This window comes from Mirounga angustirostris, unplaced genomic scaffold (assembly GCF_029215605.1).
Source record: "Mirounga angustirostris isolate CCGP_5_RB_7025 unplaced genomic scaffold, mMirAng1.0.hap1 SCAF_11, whole genome shotgun sequence".
NCBI lineage: Eukaryota > Metazoa > Chordata > Mammalia > Carnivora > Phocidae > Mirounga > Mirounga angustirostris.
In genome coordinates this window covers 17260732-17280339 of record NW_026991719.1, presented here as the reverse complement: position 1 = coordinate 17280339, position 19608 = coordinate 17260732, and the positions used below count along the sequence as shown (strand labels likewise).

The 19608-nt window shown below is 35.6% G+C and overlaps 1 long non-coding RNA gene and 1 other non-coding gene across 2 annotated transcripts in view; both read left to right on the top strand.

Moving 5' to 3' along the window:
- The window catches only part of LOC135361910 (uncharacterized), a 172927-nt gene that overhangs the window by 102791 nt on the left and 50528 nt on the right, over nt 1-19608 (top strand). The gene's annotated exons all lie outside the window — the stretch shown is intronic.
- LOC123851541 (U6 spliceosomal RNA) lies at nt 9277-9379 on the top strand. Its single transcript, XR_006792631.1, has one exon. It is a non-coding gene; the product is annotated as a U6 spliceosomal RNA (small nuclear RNA).

Genomic DNA, 19608 nt, shown 5'->3' with positions numbered 1-19608 from the left:
GGGATAGAGCCCAAAGTGCACTGTGCTGGTCCAGGCAGGTAAGCAACCCATAGGCAGAGAGCATGAAAACAGTGATCTGAAAAACACCTGAGATAAATGAGGGGAAATTATTCGCTCTTCTGAGACTGCTTCCCTGAGAGCAGCAAACATGGAATCCCCTCTCTGGGGACAAAGGAGCTGGCTGGCAGATTTACCTCCCCTGTCCCTTAGCATAAACCAACTTCAATAAACAGCACACTGGCTGCATAACCTGCTTACAAATCCTACCTTCCTGTACGCTGTTGGTACTGCTTTTCTCAGGCAAGTGTGCTTAAGGACCAGCACAGTGGGCTCCATCCCTAGAAGGCCAGTAGAAACTCCCACGTGCACCACATCTATTGACCATAGAATTCTGCAAGGCTTCAGTTCTAGTGGAAGTAGCATCAGGTTTCATTTAATAAGCAGACCAGAGCATGCCTGGTTAAAACTCGCCATACTCTGGCTAAGATCCAAACACTGCCCACTGCAGGCAAGGAGAGCCTCTGCAGAGGACTGACCTGAGGGATAAAGCAGCCAACGCAGCAGCAGAGTGCAAGCAGCACATACCAGAGACACTCCCTGAAGTGCCTGGCCCTGGACACCATATGACATCTTCCTCAAAAAGCCATTACTCTCAGAGGCAGGGAACATAACAGGTTTTCTTAACACAGAGAAGACAGAGACCTCGACAAAATGCCAAAATGGAGGAATTCATCCCAAAAGAAAAAACAAGAAGAGGTCATGGCCAGAGATCTAATCAAAACAGATGTAAGTAATATGCCTTATGGAGAATTTAAAGCAACAATCATAAGGATACTCTCTGGGCTTGAGAAAAGCATGGAAGACATCAGGGAAACCCTAACTGTAAAGATAAAAGAGTTGAAAAACAATCAATTTAGAAATGAAAAATGCAACAACTGAGATTCAAAACCATCTGGATGTAATGACCACAAGGATGGAAGAAGCAGAGGAAGGAACGAATAAGTGATAAAGAATAATGGAAAATAATGAAGCTGAGAAAAAGAAAGACAAACTATGATCATGAGAATAGACTTAGGGAACTCAGTGACTACATCAAACATAATAACATTTGTATCATAGGAGTGTCAGAAAAAGAAGAGAGAGAAAAGGGGACAGAAGGTTTATTTGAGGAAATAATAGCACAAAACTTCCCTAACCTAGAGAAGGAAACAAACATCCTGATCCAGAAAGCACAGAGAACTCCCATCAAAATCAACAAAAGCAGGCCAACACCAAGACATATTGTAGTTATATTTGGGAAATAGAGTGATAAAGAAAAAATCCTAAAAGCATCAAGACGTAAGTCCCTAACTTACAAGGGAAGACCCATAAGGCTAGCTGCAGATCTCTCCACAAAAACTTTGCAGGCCAGAAGAAAGTGGCATGATATATTCAATATGCTGAAAAAAAATCTGCAGCCAGGAAGAGTTTCCCAGACAAACAAAAACTAAAGGAGTTTGTGACCACTAAAACTGCCCTGCAAGAAATATTAAAGGGGACTCTGAGTGAAAAAGGAGACCAAAAGTGACAAAGACAAAGAAGTATCAGAGAAAATCTCCCGAAACAATGATATAACAAGTTATGAAATGGCAACAAATACATATCTATCAGTAATTACTTTTAATGTAAATGGACTAAACGCTCCAATCAAAAGACATAGGGTGTCAGAATGGATAAAAAAACAAGATCCATCTATATGCTGCCTCTAAGAGACTCACTTTAGACCTAAAGACACATGCAGATTGAAAGTGACAATGTAGAGAAACATTTATCACACAAATGGATATCAAAAGAAAGTTGGAATAGTAATACTTAGAGAAGTTATACTTTTTTGTTCTTGTATTGTTTAGCTTTGGTATCAGGACAGTATATATAGAGAGGTTAAACATGCTACTGAAGAATGAATGAGTCAGCCAGGAAATCAAAGATGAAGTAAAAAAATACATGGAAGCAAATGAAAATGGAAACACGATGGTCCAAAACCTTTGGATGCAGCAAAAGCAGTCCTAAGAGGGAAGTATATAGCAATACAGGCCTACCTGAAGAAACCAGAAGAGTCTCAAATAAACAACCTAGCCTTACACCTAAAGGAGCTAGAAAAAGAACAACTAAAGCCTAAAGCCAGCAGAAGAAGGGAAATAATCATTAGAGCAGAAATAAATGACATAGAAACTAAAAAAAAAAAAAAAAAGAAAAGATCAATAAAGATCAATGAAACCAGGAGCTGGTTCTTTGAAAAGATTAAAATTGACAATCCCCTAGCCAGACTTATGAAAAGAAAAAAGGACCCAAATAAATAAAATCACAAATGAGAGAGGAGAAATAACAACACCACAGAACCACAAACAGTTATAAGAGAATATTATGAAAAATTATATGCCAACAAATTGGACATCCTGGAGGAAATGGATAAATTCTTAGAAACAAGTAAACTACAAGTAAAACTGAAACAGGAAGAAATAGAAAACTTGAACAGACCAGTAACCAGCAAAGAAATTGAATCAGTAATCAAAAATCTCCCAACACGGTTTCCTGGGTGGTGCAGTTGGTTTAGCATCTGACTCTTGGTTTCTGCTCAGGTCCTATCTCAGGGTGGTGAGATCAAGCCCCACGTCAGGCTCCGTGCTCAGCATGGATTCTGCTTGAGATTCTCTCCCTCTCCCTCTCCCTCTCCCTCTCCCTCTCCCTCTGCCCCTCCTGCTCATGCTCTCTCCCTCTCTAAAATAAATCTTTAAAAAAAAAAAATCTCCCAACAAACAAAAGCCCAGGGCCAGATGGCTTCACAGGGGAATTCTACCAAACATTTAAAGAGTTAATATCTATTCTTCTCAAACTATTCCAAAAAACAGAAATGGAAGGAAAACTGCCAAACTCATTCTACAAGGCCAGCATTACCTTGATTCCGAAACCAAAGACTCCACTAGAAAAGAGAACTGCAGGCCAATATCCATGATGAATATGGATGTAAAAATTCTCAACAAAATAGTAGCAAATTGATCCAACAGTAAATTAAAAGGATCATTCACCACGGTAAAATGGGATTTATTCCTGGGTTACAAGGTGGTTTAGTATTCACAAATCAATCAATGTGATATACCACATTAATAAAAAAAAAAAGAACCACATGATCCTTTCAGTAGATGCAGAAGAAGCATTTGACAAAGTACAACATCCATTCATGATTAAAAAAACCCTCAACAAAGTAGGTTTAGAGGGAACATACTTCAACATAGTAAAGGCCATCTATGAAAAACCCACAGCTAATACCATCCTGGGGATGAAGTTGGGGAGAAGTTGAGAGCTTTTCCTCTATGGTCAGGAACAAAACAGGGATGTCCACTCTCACTACTTTTATTTAATGTAGTAATGGAAGTTCTAGCCTCAGCAATCACACAACAAAAAGAAATAAAAGACATCCATATTGGCAAGGAAGAAGTCAAACTGTCACTATTTGCAGATGACATGATACTCTATATAGAAAACTCTAAAGACTCCACCAAAAACCTACTAGAACTGATACACGAATTCAGTAAAGTCCCAGGATACAAAAATCAGCATACAGAAATCTGTTGCTTTTCTATACATCAGTAATGAAGCAGCAGAAAGAGAAATCAAGGAATCAATCTGATTTGCAATTATACCAAAAACCTTAAGATACCTAGGAATAAACCTAAACAAAGAGGTAAAAGATTTGTACTCTGGAAACAACACTGATGAAAGTAATTGAAGATGACACAATGAAATGGAAAAACATTCCATATTCATGGACTGAAAGAACAAATATTGTTAACATGTCTATACTACCCAAAACAATCTACACATTAATGCAATCCCTATCAAAATACCACCAGCATTTTTCACAGAGCTAGAACAAACAATCCTAAAATTTGTATGGAACCACAAAAGACCCTGAATGACCAAAGTAACCTTGAAAAAGAAAAGCAAAGCTGAAGGCATCAGAATTCTGGACTTCAAATTATATTACAAAGCTGTAGTGATCAAGACAGTATGGTATGGCACAAAACAGACACATAGATCAATGGAACAGAATAGAAAACCCAGATGTAAACCCACAACTGTATGGTCAATTAATCTTCAACAAAGCAGGAAAGAACATCTGATGGAAAAAAGTCTCTTCAACAAATGGTGTTGGGAAAACTGGACAGAAACATGCCAGAGAATGAAACTGGACCACTTTCTTACACCATACACAAAAATAAATTCAAAATGGATGAAACACCTAAATGTGAGACCTGAAACCATAAAAAATGTAGAGGATAACACAGGCAGTAACCTCTTTGACATTGGCTGTAGCACCTTCTTACTGGATATGTCTTCTGAGGCAAGGATAACAAAAGCAAAAATAGACTATTGGGACCTCATCAAAATAAAAAGCTTCTTCACAGGCAGAAACAATCAACAGCACTAAAAGGCAACCTACAGAATGGGAGAAGATATCTGCAAATGACTTATCTGGTAAAGGGTTAGTATCCAAAATATATAAAGAACTTATAAAGCTAAATACCCAAAAAACAAATAATCCATTAAAAAAATGGGCAGAAGAAAAAAAAATGGGCAGAAAACATTTATAGACATTTTTCCAAAGAAGACATACATATAGCTGACACATGAAAGGATGCTCAATATCACTCATCATCAGGGAAATACAAATTAAAACTACAACGAGATAGCACCTCATACCAGTCAGAATGGTTAAAATTAACAACACAGGAAACAATAGGTGTTGGCAAGGATGCAGAGAAAAGGGAACTTTCTTACACTGTGGGAGCGCAAACTGGTGCAGCCACTCTGGAAAACAGCATGGAGGTTCCTCACAATGTTAAAAATAGAACTACCCTATGACCCAGCAATTGCACTACTAGTATTTATCCAAAGGATACAAAAATAGTGATTTGAAGGGGCACATGCACCCCGATGTTTATAGCAGCATTATCAATAATAGCCAAATTATGCAAAGAGCCCAAATGTCCATTGACTGATGCATGGATAAAGATGTAGTATATATATAAAATGAAATATCACTCAGCCATCAAAAAGATTGAAATCTTGCCATTTGAAATGACATGGATAGAGCTAGGGAGTAATATGCTAAGTGATATAAGTCAGTCAGAGAAAGACATGCACTATATGATTTCACTCATATGTGAAATCTAAGCAGCAAAACAGATGAACATAGGGAAAAAAATACAGGAGAGGTAAACCAGGAAACAAACTCTTAACTATAGAGAACAAACTGAGGGTTGCTGGAGGGGAGGTTGGCAGGGGTATAGGTAAAATAGGTGACGGGGATTAAGGAGGGCACTTGTGATGAGCACTGGGTGTTGTATGGAAGTGATGTCACTAAATTCCACTCCTGAAACTAATATTACATTGTATGTTAACTAACTGGAATTTATTTTTTTAATTTAATTTTATTATGTTATATTAGTGACCATACAATACATCATTAGTTTTTTGATGTAGTGATCCACGATTCATTGTTTTCATATAACACCCAGTGCTCCATGAAGTATGTGCCCTCCTTAATACTCATCACCAGGCTAACCCATCCCCCCATTATCCTCCCCCCTAAAACCCTCACTTTGTTTCTCGGAGTCCATAGTCTCTCATGGTTTGTCTCCCCCTCTGATTCCCCCCCCTTCCTTTTCCCCTTCCTTCTCCTAATGTCCTCCTAACTGGAATTTAAATAAAAACTTGAGAATAATACACACCAGGGACTTCTGTATTTTTATTAATTACACAAGAGTCCTGTGGACTAGGGAAACATAGTCTTAGTTAAATAATTTAATCAAGATCATACAGGGAGTGGATTGAGTACTCAAACCCAGGTCTGCTCTTAATCCTACTTAATATTCCCTAAATATTAATCAGCTTATGTGGTTTTAAAACCACAGTGAAAAAAGAGAAGTATAGTTCAAATACTGATAGATTTGCCATGCTAGGTATTATCCACTGGAAGAGGCTGATCACTGAAAGTCAATGTACCAATACCATTTGCTCTAAAGCTTAATTTATCAAATGACCATTTCACCAAATGGCCAGTTTTCCAAATTTACCAAATTTAGCAATTTACCAAAAATATTACTTGTTTTCAAAAACTAAGAATACACATTAAATGAATACACTTATGAATATATCCTTTATTAATATATTTACATTTGAGAATATATTTAAATCTTCATTTTATTAATAATTATCTTCCTCTTAAATATGTTGATAAAAATAGATTAATAGAGTATGCTATTCAATGACCCTTAGCTTTTGACCAACTGTACAAAAATGCTAAGAATAATATAGGTATTGAATATATTAATTAGATAAATTCAACACTATTCCTTAAAGCATAATTTTGGTAACTTGATAAATTTAGAGAATTTAGCAAGGTGGTCATGCAGACTTTCATGTGAATACAAATTGTCCAACGTGGTCATGTGAACCTTAGTGTACATCATTTGAGAATCTTGTTAAAGCAAATTCTGAGTCTGTAGGTCTGGGAGGGATTTGACACTCTGCATTTCTAACAAACTTTCTAGTGATGCCTGTGCTGCTTGTTTCAAACCAAATTAGGAGTAGCATAGATTTATAGGGAGTTAGCTTTCAGTGTTTTAATACGGGGTTAACTGAGGTAGAATTGCATACATCACAACTATTACACTTCCTTACTTGGAATGACCTTTGTTTTAGACATCCTGGATAAAGAAGATTTTACTTAGCTAATAATATGACTAATCTTTAAACTGATACAGATTTGGGTAATGAGACAAAAGCAAAAAAATGCTTTTATTATTATGTCAATAATCGAAATAGTTTGAGGAAAGCCATGATACTATTTGCTGTCCTATCTAACCCTGCCTAAGCTCTCAGCATAAAATATGTCCATAGAAGTTTTAGCAGTTAGAAATATGCAGAGTTATAGCATACTAATAGAACTTTAGCAACTCACTGACAATTTGAAGTACCTGTTTTTATTGTATTTAATTAGTCCATGTCAGATTTTTAAAAAATGAGGATAGAAAGAAATATGTTATACCTCATAGTTTTTTGACCAAAATTATCTTGATAAAATGAGTTATTATCATAGTCAGGAATAAACTGTGTATTATTAGCTACAGCTGTGAAGAATATTATGCTGACAGAATTGCTTTTTGCTTTGAGAAAATTATCTTTCAAATAATTTACCTTAAATATCCAGTTAAATATGATTGGTAACAGAGCTGTGTTTTAGGTTTTGTTTAGTGCAGTAGGTCTCAACATTGGCCATATCTTGGAATCACTGGGGACCTTTTAAAAAAATCCCAGTACCCAAGCCACTCCCCAGATTAGCTAAATTAGAATCATTGGTATAGGTTTTTAAATCTCTGCAGGTGATTCTAATAAATACTTAGCATAGCGATGCTTTTCTTAATCTCTGAGTTTATATAGTTTCTCTCTATTCTTTCTCTCTAAGTGTGCCATTATATAGGAACCCTAGTAATACTATACCAATTCTTTCTGTTCTTTTATTTATTTACATGTAGGGCCATCTGTTAAGATGGCATAATTTTTGCTTATAAATTGGACTAAGGCATAAGTTCCAGACAAAGACATACAAATATATGGGTAATCTTTATAAACCCATTATTTATTTTATTGCAAAACTGAGACAACCCCCTCGTCCCTAGGCAATAATTATTATTTGAAACTTACGTCTTTGGCCTGGGATTCATATATAATCATTGAACAGCAAATAAGCAGAGAAGGAAAGCAATGGCCATTTAAATGAAATGCGCAAGCAGTTCAACTCATTTTATTCAACAGTACATTCATGGCATGTATTTCCATTTTTTATAGTGCTGGATTTGGACACTTACACTCTTCAGTCTTATTTTTTTCAGGTTCTACTGAGTTTCTGAAAATGTCAAACCATGATGCTAAGAACTAAAAAACTGTGTGAGAAACTAATGTGCTGGTGTGTGGGCTTTTAATGATATTGCTATGTGTACAAATACTGTTGTCTTCTCTATGTCTTGTTAAGAAATGGGGGTACTGGGCGCCTGGGTGGCTCAGTTGGTTAAGCGACTGCCTTCGGCTCAGGTCATGATCCCAGAGTCCTGGGATCGAGTCCCACGTCAGGCTCCCAGCTCAGCGGGGAGCCTGCTTCTCCCTCTGACCCTCTCCCCTCTCATGCTGTTTCTCTCTCTCAAATAAATAAATAAAATCTTTAAAAAACAAAAAACAAAAAAAAAGAAATGGGGGTACAGATTGGTGTAACTATGAGGATAAGCCCCTTGAAAACAGAAGAAAAGATTATTAATTTTTTACCTCCCTCCTACCCAGTATTTAACATTTGACCTAGCATATTTGGCTGGTGTAGCGGAAGATAATTTGGGATGAAACTCATATAGGATGATTCAGATAGAATAAAGATGGCTTTCTTTCAAAGCAATGATATTAATCCAGATGATCATGAAAATTAAACATTCAGTAAGAAAGGAATAGGACCTTTTAAGTGATAGGCAAGATAAATCAGATACAACATTTAATAGCAGAAGAATAGAAGTAATGAAATAAGAAATCAGAAAGTTTGTGTTAAGCATTCAAATTATTATAGAATGAGTTTTCTGTTGGACAAAATACAGATTAGCTTGTGGGTTTTTCTGAAAAATCTTTTTTTTTTTTTAAAGAGGGGGAGATAAATGGGGGAGGGGCAGAAGGAGAGAGAGAATCTTAAGCAGGCTCCATGCCCAGTGCAGAGCCGGTGCGGGGCTCGATCTTACAGCCTTGAGATCATGACCTGAGCTAAAATCAAGAGTCGGACGCTTAAGCAACTGAGCCACCCAGGTGCCCCCGAAAGATCTTTTAACACATAATGATTAGGGCTAAGATATAATGGCTTAGAGAAGGGAAAACCTGGAGAAAAGGAATGGGTCAAAAGCATTTTGTAAAAAGCATATTTAAGAGAAAAAATTCTTGACACTTGAATTTTTGGACCTGAGGATAAACTAGACATTTATCAGGATTGCTTCATTAAATTTGATTTCATTAATTTACAATTCTAAATTGTTAATCAAGAACTGACACTGAAAACCATCATGCTGTTTGCTTAAACTTATACAATGATATATGCTAATTATTTCTCACTGAAACTGGGGGGATAAGAGTAGTATAGATAAGTGAATTATAGTTTATTTTTATAATGGAATATCATACAGGAATGAGAATATTAAAAATTGCAAAGTGCCACTTTGGCAGCACATATACTAAGATTGAAATGATACAGAGATTAACGTGGTCCCTGCGCAAGGATTACGGGCAAATTCATGAAGTGTTCCCTATTTAAAAAAAAAACTACATCAAAAACTAATGATGTACTATATGTTGGCTAACTGAACATAATAATAAAAATAAAAAATAAAATAACCCCCCCCAAAATCTACTAATATTCAAAACAGTGAGTGAATCACATGAGAATAATATTTAATATAATAATTCAAATGCAAAAAAAGTGACACTGATTATGCATTATTTTTAGAGACAAGATAGGGGGAAAGCAAACAGCAGGATGGCATAGAGGGGGGGCATTCTCAAACCTATCAAAACCTGTTCCCTTTTTATAACAACTTTGTAGGCCCTCTTTATTACCCTGAAATGTAATTCATATATAATGTAATCTGCTTACATAGATAAATTTTTAAAAAGCAATAAAATATCCAAGCTGTAATATAAAGGAGCAATAAAAGGAAAGTAGTTTCAATATGTTTTATTAAATATAATACATTATATAGAAATATGTAATTTATAATATGTTTCAATATACATTTAAGCATGACTGCACTTTAAAACATGATGTCCATTGCTTGGATCAATTATTATAATCAATGTGAATAGAGCAGCTAAAGCTGCAGAATGATACAAGTGTGTTGTATTGATGACTCAAATACATATGCAGCATTGCCTCAGGAATATTGGTTTCCTGAAAGGTAAACAACTCTTGGTAAAGTTTCAAACAAAGCTCAGGAAAAAAATACAGTCTTTCTTTAATTTGTACAGTGGTTGCATTTCTAGAAAATTCAGTGCAAATTAACACCTTGCAAAAAACACTTTGTGTGCCATGGAGTTAGGTTCTAGGTATAAATACGTACAAATGGGATTTTCTTCTACAAGACTGGTAAGACATTAGAAACTTATGTGGACTATAGAATAGTTGTTGTATGTCAGTGTACTGCTCCTTGTAAGAAATCTATCATCCCTGGCTTACCAAATGTTTGTGTTATCTTCAATTCACTGTGAAAATTAAAAATCACCCCCAAGTTTCTAAAATACTCCTTAGTGGCAGTTCTGAGCCTGGTAAGTGTTGGTAGTCAACCACGTAAAAGATTTGTGTAAACTCTGACCTAATGTTCTCTGAAAACAGTTACATCTTTTTGAATCTCAGTTGAGAGAATGGGAGGGAATGGAACTAGGAGTGCAGAAAAGCTATTTTTCATTTTAAGGTGTAGACACTCTTACTGGAGAGTTTATCAATCATACAGCAGCTTCAAGGCTTTTTTCCTGCTAGCGCTTTTGAGGGATCTTGCTCAATATTCTTCTGGGGCTCACATCTCACTATTCTCAAGATTAGAGTTACCCTGATACAGTACAAAATTTTCTCCTTTTTTTGTGGCTCTTGATTAGGCTACCTAGTTCTTTAAGAAAATCAAGGCTAGGAAAACTCTCAGTGGTACTCATCTCCTCACACTACCTGATCCCCATCCATGCCCCATACCCTAAGTATCTTCACTGGATCTCCAAGTCAGAGGCTCTTTCTCACCTTACACTGTTGGAGCACTAGGATGTCAGCCCAGGCTGTTGGACTAGGCTCTCTGAGTCTAGGCAGGGAGAAAGAATGACAAGATCATTGGAACTAAGAGTATGTTTCTAAAACCCAGATTCTCACTCTAACAGGAAGGTGAAAAACAAATGCCTTTAACATATTGGAGTGGTAGTAGTTGAATTTACTTTTTTCTCTTTATAGTGGTAAGCAAAAGTGATATATGGTATTATTTGCTTACAATTCTTCTTTCCCTCCCTGTCCTTGTCATGGATTCCTCATGTATAGAATATACTTCCTGTATGCACTAATGTTTGGCTTTGTCATATGATTTGCTTTAGTCAATAAAATGTGGGCAGAATTGAGAGTATGACAGTTTTCAGCTATAAGCTTTAAAGAAACATGGAAAGTTATTGCCAGCCCTCTTGTAAACCTGTCCTCTGTCATGGAAAAAAAATTAAATGTTTAATAGATGCTGGTTCCAGAATAAAGAAATGTGCAAAATAGACAAGCAATCACTTATAGCTAGGAGCCAAGGCAGTCAAGTCCATTTGACCAAGAGCTGACCTGTAGACCTGTAAGAAAGAAAGAAATATTTGTATTTATGTGGTTGTAAGGTACTGAGAATTGGAGGGGGAGCAGGGATAGGGAGAAGTCTTTGTTTGTTAAACAGCATTAATGTAGAAAACCTGACTAATACAGCAGACTAGTTTCATAGTAGGCACCTCACAACATCATGAAAAGACACCATACATTGAGTTGTGGTCAACAGCCAGATTTGCCCCTTGAAAAATAGGCTCTGACTTGGAGATTCAGTAAGGTCCTTAAGGTTTTTGTCAGGGGGTAGGTATCAGGTGGTAGGAAGAGACGAGTACCACTGAGTTTGCCTAATCTAGATTTTCTCAAGGAACTGGGTGGTCTATTAAAGAAAGTAAGAGTTGTATAACAAAAACATTTTGCACTGTATCAAGGGTAACTTTTATCTTGAAAATGGTGAGATCTGAGCCCCAGAAGACTATTAAGCAAGATCCTCAAAAGCATTAGCCCCTAAAACTTGAAGCTGCTGTATGGTTGAAACTCTCTCCAGGCTCTTTGCACTTTAAAATTCTTTCATTCAGTGGAATGAATGAAAAAGAACTCAAGGCAACGGATAGGGACATCCGGGTGGCTCAGTCAGTTAAGCGTCTGCCTTCGGCTCAGGTCATGATCCCGGGTCCTGGGATTCAGTCCCCCATCGGGCTCCTTGCTCAGCAGGGAGCCTGCTTCTCCCTCTGCCTGCCGCTCCCTCTGCTTGTGCATGCACGTGTGCTCTCTCTCTCTCTCCCCCTCTGAAAAATAATAAAATCTTAAAAAAAAAAAAAAAGGCAGTTTGGTCTAAATTGTAATGGAGACTGTTTTGGAGAGCTGCTTCAAAGTTAATTAGCACTTAGAGACTTGGTAAGGAAACCTGAAAAGTTATATTGGAATTAGGGGCATCATTTACACAGCTGAAGGGAATGCTTGGATTGCCAATTGAAGTTACCATGGAGAACCTTATTAAATTAAGTCTAATGAAGGAATGGGATGAAACAACTCTCATCAACGTTTCAAATCTTGTAGGATCATAGAATATTTTCAAGCTGGAAGGGATCTTGGGATTTGGTCTAATGCTTTAATTTTTACGAGGAAATGGAGATGCAAACAGATTGAATTGGACTGCCCACACTCACATGGATAGTAGCAGATTTGACACTTGAGTCCAGGATCCTGAGTCTACTGCCCCTTTTCATCTTTTGTTCTTTGTCTTTTTTATTCTAAATTCTAATCACTGAATCAAATTATCTTGGAAAAGAAAAGAAAAAGAAAAAGAAAAAAATTTCTCTTAAAACTGCTGCCTAATCTTTTCCTCAAAAGCTTGATATTTTGCTGAGAAACCATGGACAATTAATTCAGATCCTTAGCTTCTTTCTACTCCAACATGGTGTTTGAAGATATTTTTCTTTCTGCTACTACTTCTTGAAAATTATAGTACTTCAAAGCCTTATGTACATTTTACTTCATAGAGGAGGTGTTGGCAAAACACAGGTGGCAACATGAGTGGTTTTTAAAGTCCTAAGGATATATACCAATAAAAATACCGATCTCTGTTTAAGGGAGGATAAAGAAGGCCTAGATTGCTTCCTACTTGCTCTCAGTGAGTTCTGTGTAGCCTCTTTTTAATGAAAAATTTTTTGAGGTAATTGTATATCACATGCAGTTGTAAGAATAGCACAGAGCAATCCAGTGTACTCTTTACCCAAGTTCCCCAAATGGTAACATCTTGAAAAGCTATAGTACAATATCACAGAGGTTATTGAGATAACCACCAATCTAATTCAGATTTCCCCAGTTTTACGAGCATTCTTGTGTATGTGTGTGTGTGTGTGCGCGTTTAGTTCAATATAATTTTATCACACGTACTCATGTACCACTACTCAAGTCAAGAAAAAAAAAGTTTGGTCACTACAAGGATCCCACCCAGTCTCCATCCTAATACCTAATTTGTTCTCTATTTCTATAATTTTGCCATTTCAAAATGTTATTAATTGAATTATGTAGCATGTAACATTTTAGGATTGGCTTTTTTTTTATTCAGCATGATTCCCTAGAAATTCATCCAAGTTGTTTTGTGTACCAGTAGTTCATTCCTTCTTACTGAAGATTAGTATTTTGTTGCATGGATATACAATAGTTTGTTTAATCACTTAACCTGTTGAAAGACATCTTCATTGTTGCCAATTGTTGGTTATTATGAATAAAGCTACTATGAACATTTGGGTATAGCTTTTTGTGTGAACAAAATTTTTATTTTTCTGAGGTAAATACCCAAGAGTGCAATGGCTGACTTGTATGGTAATCACATGTTTAATTTTTAAAGAAATTGCCAAACTATTTTCTAGAGTGGTTGTATCATTTTACATTTACACCAGCAATGTGTGAGTGAGTAATATTTTCTCCACATCCTCACAGCATTTGGTGTTTTCACTGTTTTTTAGTCATTCTAATGGGTATATGGTAATACTTCATTATGGTTTTAATGAGCATGTCCCCGTTTATCATTGATGTTGAACATTTTTTCATGGATGTGATGTGATGTGGGTTTTTGGATAAATTTATTAAGTTTCTACTTTTATGGATTGTGTTTTTGGTGTCAAATATGAGAACTCTTTGCCTAGCCCGATACCCTGAAAATTTTTTGTGTGTTTCCCTGAAAGTTTTATAGTTTTATGTTTTACATTTTTAAAAAATATATTTATTTGACAGAGAGATAGAGATAGAGAGAGAGAGAGCACAAGCAGGGGAAGCAGCAGAGGGAGAGGGAGAAGCAGGCTCTCCACTGAGCAGGGAACCCATCACCGGGCTCGATCCCAGGACCCCGGGATCATGACCTGAGCTAAAGGCAGATGCTTAACTGACTGAGCCACCCAGGTGCCCCTACATTTTACATTTAAGTACATTATCAATTTTGAGTTATGTTTTTATACTGAGGACTAATTAAATCAAGGGTTTCTTTCCCTCATTTGTGTCCAGTTGCTCCAGTATCATTTATTGAAAAAGCTATCTTTCCTCTTTTGAATTGCTTTTCTTATGTACCTTTGTAAAAAAAATTAATTAAACATACTGATTTGGGACTTTTTTTTTCTAGTTTCTCTATTCTGTTACATTGATCTGTGTGTCTATCCTAATGCTCATATCAAATTTTTTGATTATGTATCTATATAGTAAACTTAATATTAGGTAGAGTGATTCTTCCCACTTTATTCTTCTTTTTCAAGATTAAGTATTCTACAGCCTGCATTTTTATATCAATTTTAGAATAATTTGTATCTACAAATTATTGCTGGAATTTTGATAGGAATTACATATTAAACCTAAAAATTAATTTGGGGAAAATTGACATGTTTGCTATGTTGACTCCTCTAACATACGAACAGGATATGTCTTTCAATTTATTTAGATCATTTTTGTATTTTGTGACCTTTCCAAACTCATTTTTTTTTAAGATTTTATTTATTTATTCATGAGAGACAGAGAGAGGCAGAGGCAGAGGGAGAAGCAGGCTTCCCGCCGAGCAGGGAACCCTATGGGGGACTCGATCCCAGGACCCTGGGACCATGACCTGAGCCGAAGGCAGACGCTTAACGGACTGAGCCACCCAGGCGTCCCCCGAACTCACTTATTAATTCTAGGAGCTTTTTGGTGATTTCTTGGGTTTTCCTACATAGGTAATCATGTCATCCACAAATAGGGACATTTTTATTTTCTCCTTTCTAAACTGTATGCTTTTTATTATTATTATTATTATTTTGGTCTTATTGCAGTGGCTCTAACTTCAAGTATTTTGAATAAGAGTGGTGAGAACAGACATTATTCCCTTTTTGCTAGTCTCAGAGAGAAAGCATCCAGCCTTTCTCCATGAAGTGTGATGTTAGCTGTAGTTATTGTGTAGATGCTCCTTTACAAGTTGAGGTAATTTCCCTCTACTCCTAAATTGCTGAGAGTTTTTATTATGAATGAGTATTGGATGTTGTCAAATGCTTTTTTCCCTGTAACAATTGATATGATCATATTATTTTTTTCTTTAGTCTGTTTATACAGTGGATTATGTTGATTTTCAAATGTTAAGCCACCCTTCCATAACTGGAACAAATTCTACTTGGTCATGGTACATAAATCTTTGTATACATTTTTGGATTTGATTTGCTAATAGTGTTGTTGAAAATTTTATATGTAAGTTCATAAGAGATGTTCTTCTGTAACTTTTTTTTTTGTACTGTCTTATATTTGTTTTTGTATAAGAGTGATAGTGGTATCACAGAATGAATTGGGAAGTGTCCCCTCTTTTGTTATCTGGAAGAGTTTGTGTAAAATTGATGTTAAATCTCTTTAGTATTTCTCACAATTCTCCTGTGCAACTATCTGGGCCCAGAGATTTCTTTTTCAGGATCTTCTAAATTATAGATTCAGTTTCCTGAATAGGACAATTCAGATTATCTATTTCATCTTAATTGAGTTTTGGTAGGAATTGATTCCTTTCTTCTAAGTTGTCACATTCATGAGCATGAAGTTGTTCATATTTCTATGAATTTCCTATGGTTGCCATAATAAAATATTACAAACTGGGTGTCTTAGAAAAACAGAAATTTATTGTCTTTTACTGGATGCTATAAGTCTAAAATCAAGGTATGGGCAGGGCCTTGCTCCCTCTGAGACCTGTAGGAGAGAGATCCTTCCTTGATCCTTCCTGCTTCTAGTAGCTCCAGTTGTTCCTTGGCTTGTGGCAGCGTAATTCCAGCCTCTGACTTCATCTTCACATGGCATTTTCCCTGTGCCTCTTCACATTGTCCTCTGTCTTTGTGTATCTCTCTGTGTCCAAATTTGTCCTTTTTATAAGGACACCATTCATATAGGATTAAAGCCCATCACAATGAACCTATCTTAGTTGATTACCTCTGTAAGGATCCTATTTCCAAAAAAGGTCTCATTCTGAGACACTAGGGTTAGGACTTCAACATATCTTTTTGGGGGGTGCACAGTGTAACTCATAATAGTATTATGCACTTATTATTCTAATGGCTTCATGATCTCTACTGGTAGCCTCTCTTTTATCCGTGATATTGATGATTGTCAGCCTTTTTTGTCAGTCTTCCTAGAGGTTTATCAGTTTTTATTTTTTCAAAGAATCAGCTCTTTGTTTTATTAATTTTCTCTTTTGTTTCCTATTTTTAACTTCATTATTTTCTCCTCTTTTGTTTATTATTTGTTCCTTTGGATTGCATTGGGTTTATTTTTTCTAATAATAGAATAGCTTTTTTATTATTAACACTTTATTTTTTCTTCAAATTTTTAATTAAATTCTAGTTAGTTAACATATAGTGTAGTATTGGTTTCAGAAGTAGATTTTTGTGATTCATCACTTACATATAACACCCAGTGCTCAACAAAACAAGTGCCCTCCTTAACACCCATCAACCATTTAGCCCACACCCCCCACCCACTTCTCCTCCATCAACCCTCAGTTTGTTCTTTATAATTAAGAGTTTCTTATGGTTTGCCTCCCTCTCTTTTTTCCCCCCTTTCTCTGTTCATTGTTTTGCTTCTTAAATTCCACATATGAGTGAAATCATATGGTATTTCTCTTTCTCTGACTTACTTCGCTTAGCTTAATACACTCTAGCTCCATCCACATTGTTGGAAAGATTTCATTCTTTTTGATGGCTGAGTGATATTCCATTGTGTATATATACCACATCTTCTTTATCCATTCATCAGTCAGTAGACATTTGGGCTCTTTGCATAATTTGGCTATTGTTGATAATGCTGCTATAAACATCAGGGTGCATGTGCCCCTTCAAATCTGTATTTTTGTATCCTCTGGGTAAATACCTAGTTGTGCAATTGCTGGGTTGTAGGATAGTTCTATTTTTAACATTGTGAGGAACCTCCATACTGTTTTCCCGAGTAGCTGCACCAGTTTGGATTACATTGGGTTTAGATTGCTCTTACTTTTTTAGTTTCTTGCAGGGGAATTTAGATTAATTGATTTGCCACTTTTCCTCATTTCTATCATAAGCATTTCATACTATAACTTTCCTTCCCAGCACTACTTTATTTTTTAATTTTTTTTAAAGATTTTATTTATTCATTTGACAGAGAGAGACACAGCGAGGGAGGGAACACAAGCAGGGGGAGTGGGAGAGGGAGAAGCAGGCTTCCCATGGAACAGGGAGCCCGATGCGTAGCTCAATCCCAGGACCCCAGGATCATTACCTGAGCTGAAGGCAGATGCTTAATGACTGAGCCACCCAGGCAACCCCCTCCCAGCACTACTTTAGCTGCATCCCACATATTTTGATATGTTGTGTTTTCATTTTAATTAAGTTTTATCTATTTTTAAATATTTTTGGAATTCCTCTTTGACCCATGGATTATTTCAAAGTGTGTTGTTTAATTTCTATATATTTAGATATTTTCCTGTTGTCTTTCTGTTATCTAGTTTGATTCTGATATGGTGGGAGAACAGTCTGTATGATTTCACTTCTTTGAAATTGGTTGAGGGTTGTTTTTCCACCCAGGATATACTGTATCTGCTGAATGTTACATGGGTGCTTGAAAAAATTGAGTATTCTGCTGTTGTTGGATGGAATATTCTATATATGTCAATCAGATCCTGTTGATTGAATATATTGTATAGATTTTCTACATACTTGATTATTTTCTATACTAGTTCTATCTGTTGTTGAAAGGGTGGTTTTGATGTACCGAACTATAATTTTGGATTTGTCTGTTTTTCTTTTCAGGTCTATTAGTTTTGCTTTATATATTATGAGGCTTTTTTTGTTTGGTATGTACACATTTAGTTTCATTTTATCTTGCTGGTATATTAATCAATTTGTCATTATGTAGTATTCCTCTTTCTCTTTTGTAGTTTTGTTTGCTTTGAAGTCTACTTTACCTGATATGCATATTGCCACTTCTGCTTGTTTTTGATATTTGCATGGTATATCTTTTTCCATCTTTTTACTTTCAACCCACCTGTGTTGTTGAATTTGGAGTCAGTTTCTTATAAATAACATATAGTTGGGTCATGTCAATCTGTCTTTTGGTCAATTTATTTAGACCATGTACATTTAAGGTAATTATTGATATTTTAGAGCTTAAGTATTATTTTATTATTTTTTCTGTTTGTTTTTACTAGTTTTTGCTTTGTTTCTCTTTTCTACCTTCCTGTGGGTTACTTGAGTATTTCTTAGAATTTCATCTTGATTTATTTATAGCATTTTTCAATGTATATATTTTAATTTTTATAACAATTTATCTACTGGTATTAATATTAATAATTAATTAATATTAATATTTTATCACTTCTAGTGAACTATGAGAGAGCGCCGAATCCTAACCACTAGACCACCAGGGAGCGTCTCTAGTGAACTATGAAACCATACTTCCATTTATTGTTCCATTTACCATTCCATTTACTCTCTCCACTTTTAAATACCATTGTCTTGAGCATCAGATGGTATTATAATTTTTGTTTTTATTATCATATATGATTTATAAAATGCATGCAAAGCATAATCTATTTTATATAACCATATTTTTGCTCTTTCCATTTTTCTTTCTTCCTGATGCTCTAATATTCCTTCTTTTATAATTTCCTTTTTGTTTGAAACAATTTCTTTAGCCATTCTTTAAGGATAGATTTACTAATGAGAAATCCTTTTAGTTTTCCTTCATCTGAGAATATTTGTATTTCCCCTTTATTCCTGAAGGCTACTTACACGATATAGAATTTGAAGTTGACAGTTCTTTTCTATTATCTGTGGAAAATGTCTGCCACTTCCTTTTGGCTTTTATGGTTCCAGATTTGAATTTTAATTGATTTTAATTGATTTTAAATAGTGGTCCTATATAGGTAATTTGTTGTTTTTTTGTGTGTGTTTTCAAGAGACTTTTTCTTTGTCTCTAGTTTCTAGAAGCTTAAACATGATGTATCTTTGTGTAGATATTTTTGGATTCATCCTTCTTGGGTATTACTGAATTTCTTAAGTCTATAGCTTTGTGTCTTTTACCATATGGGAAAATTTTCAGCCATTATTTTTTCTTACAATCTTTCAGCCCCATTCTTTTTCTTTTCCTTTTCTGTCACTCTGATAATAACAATCTTGAATCTTTTGTCACTGTCTCACAGGTCTCTGATGTTCTGTTTATTTTTCTGTTTTCAGATTAGGTAAATTCTA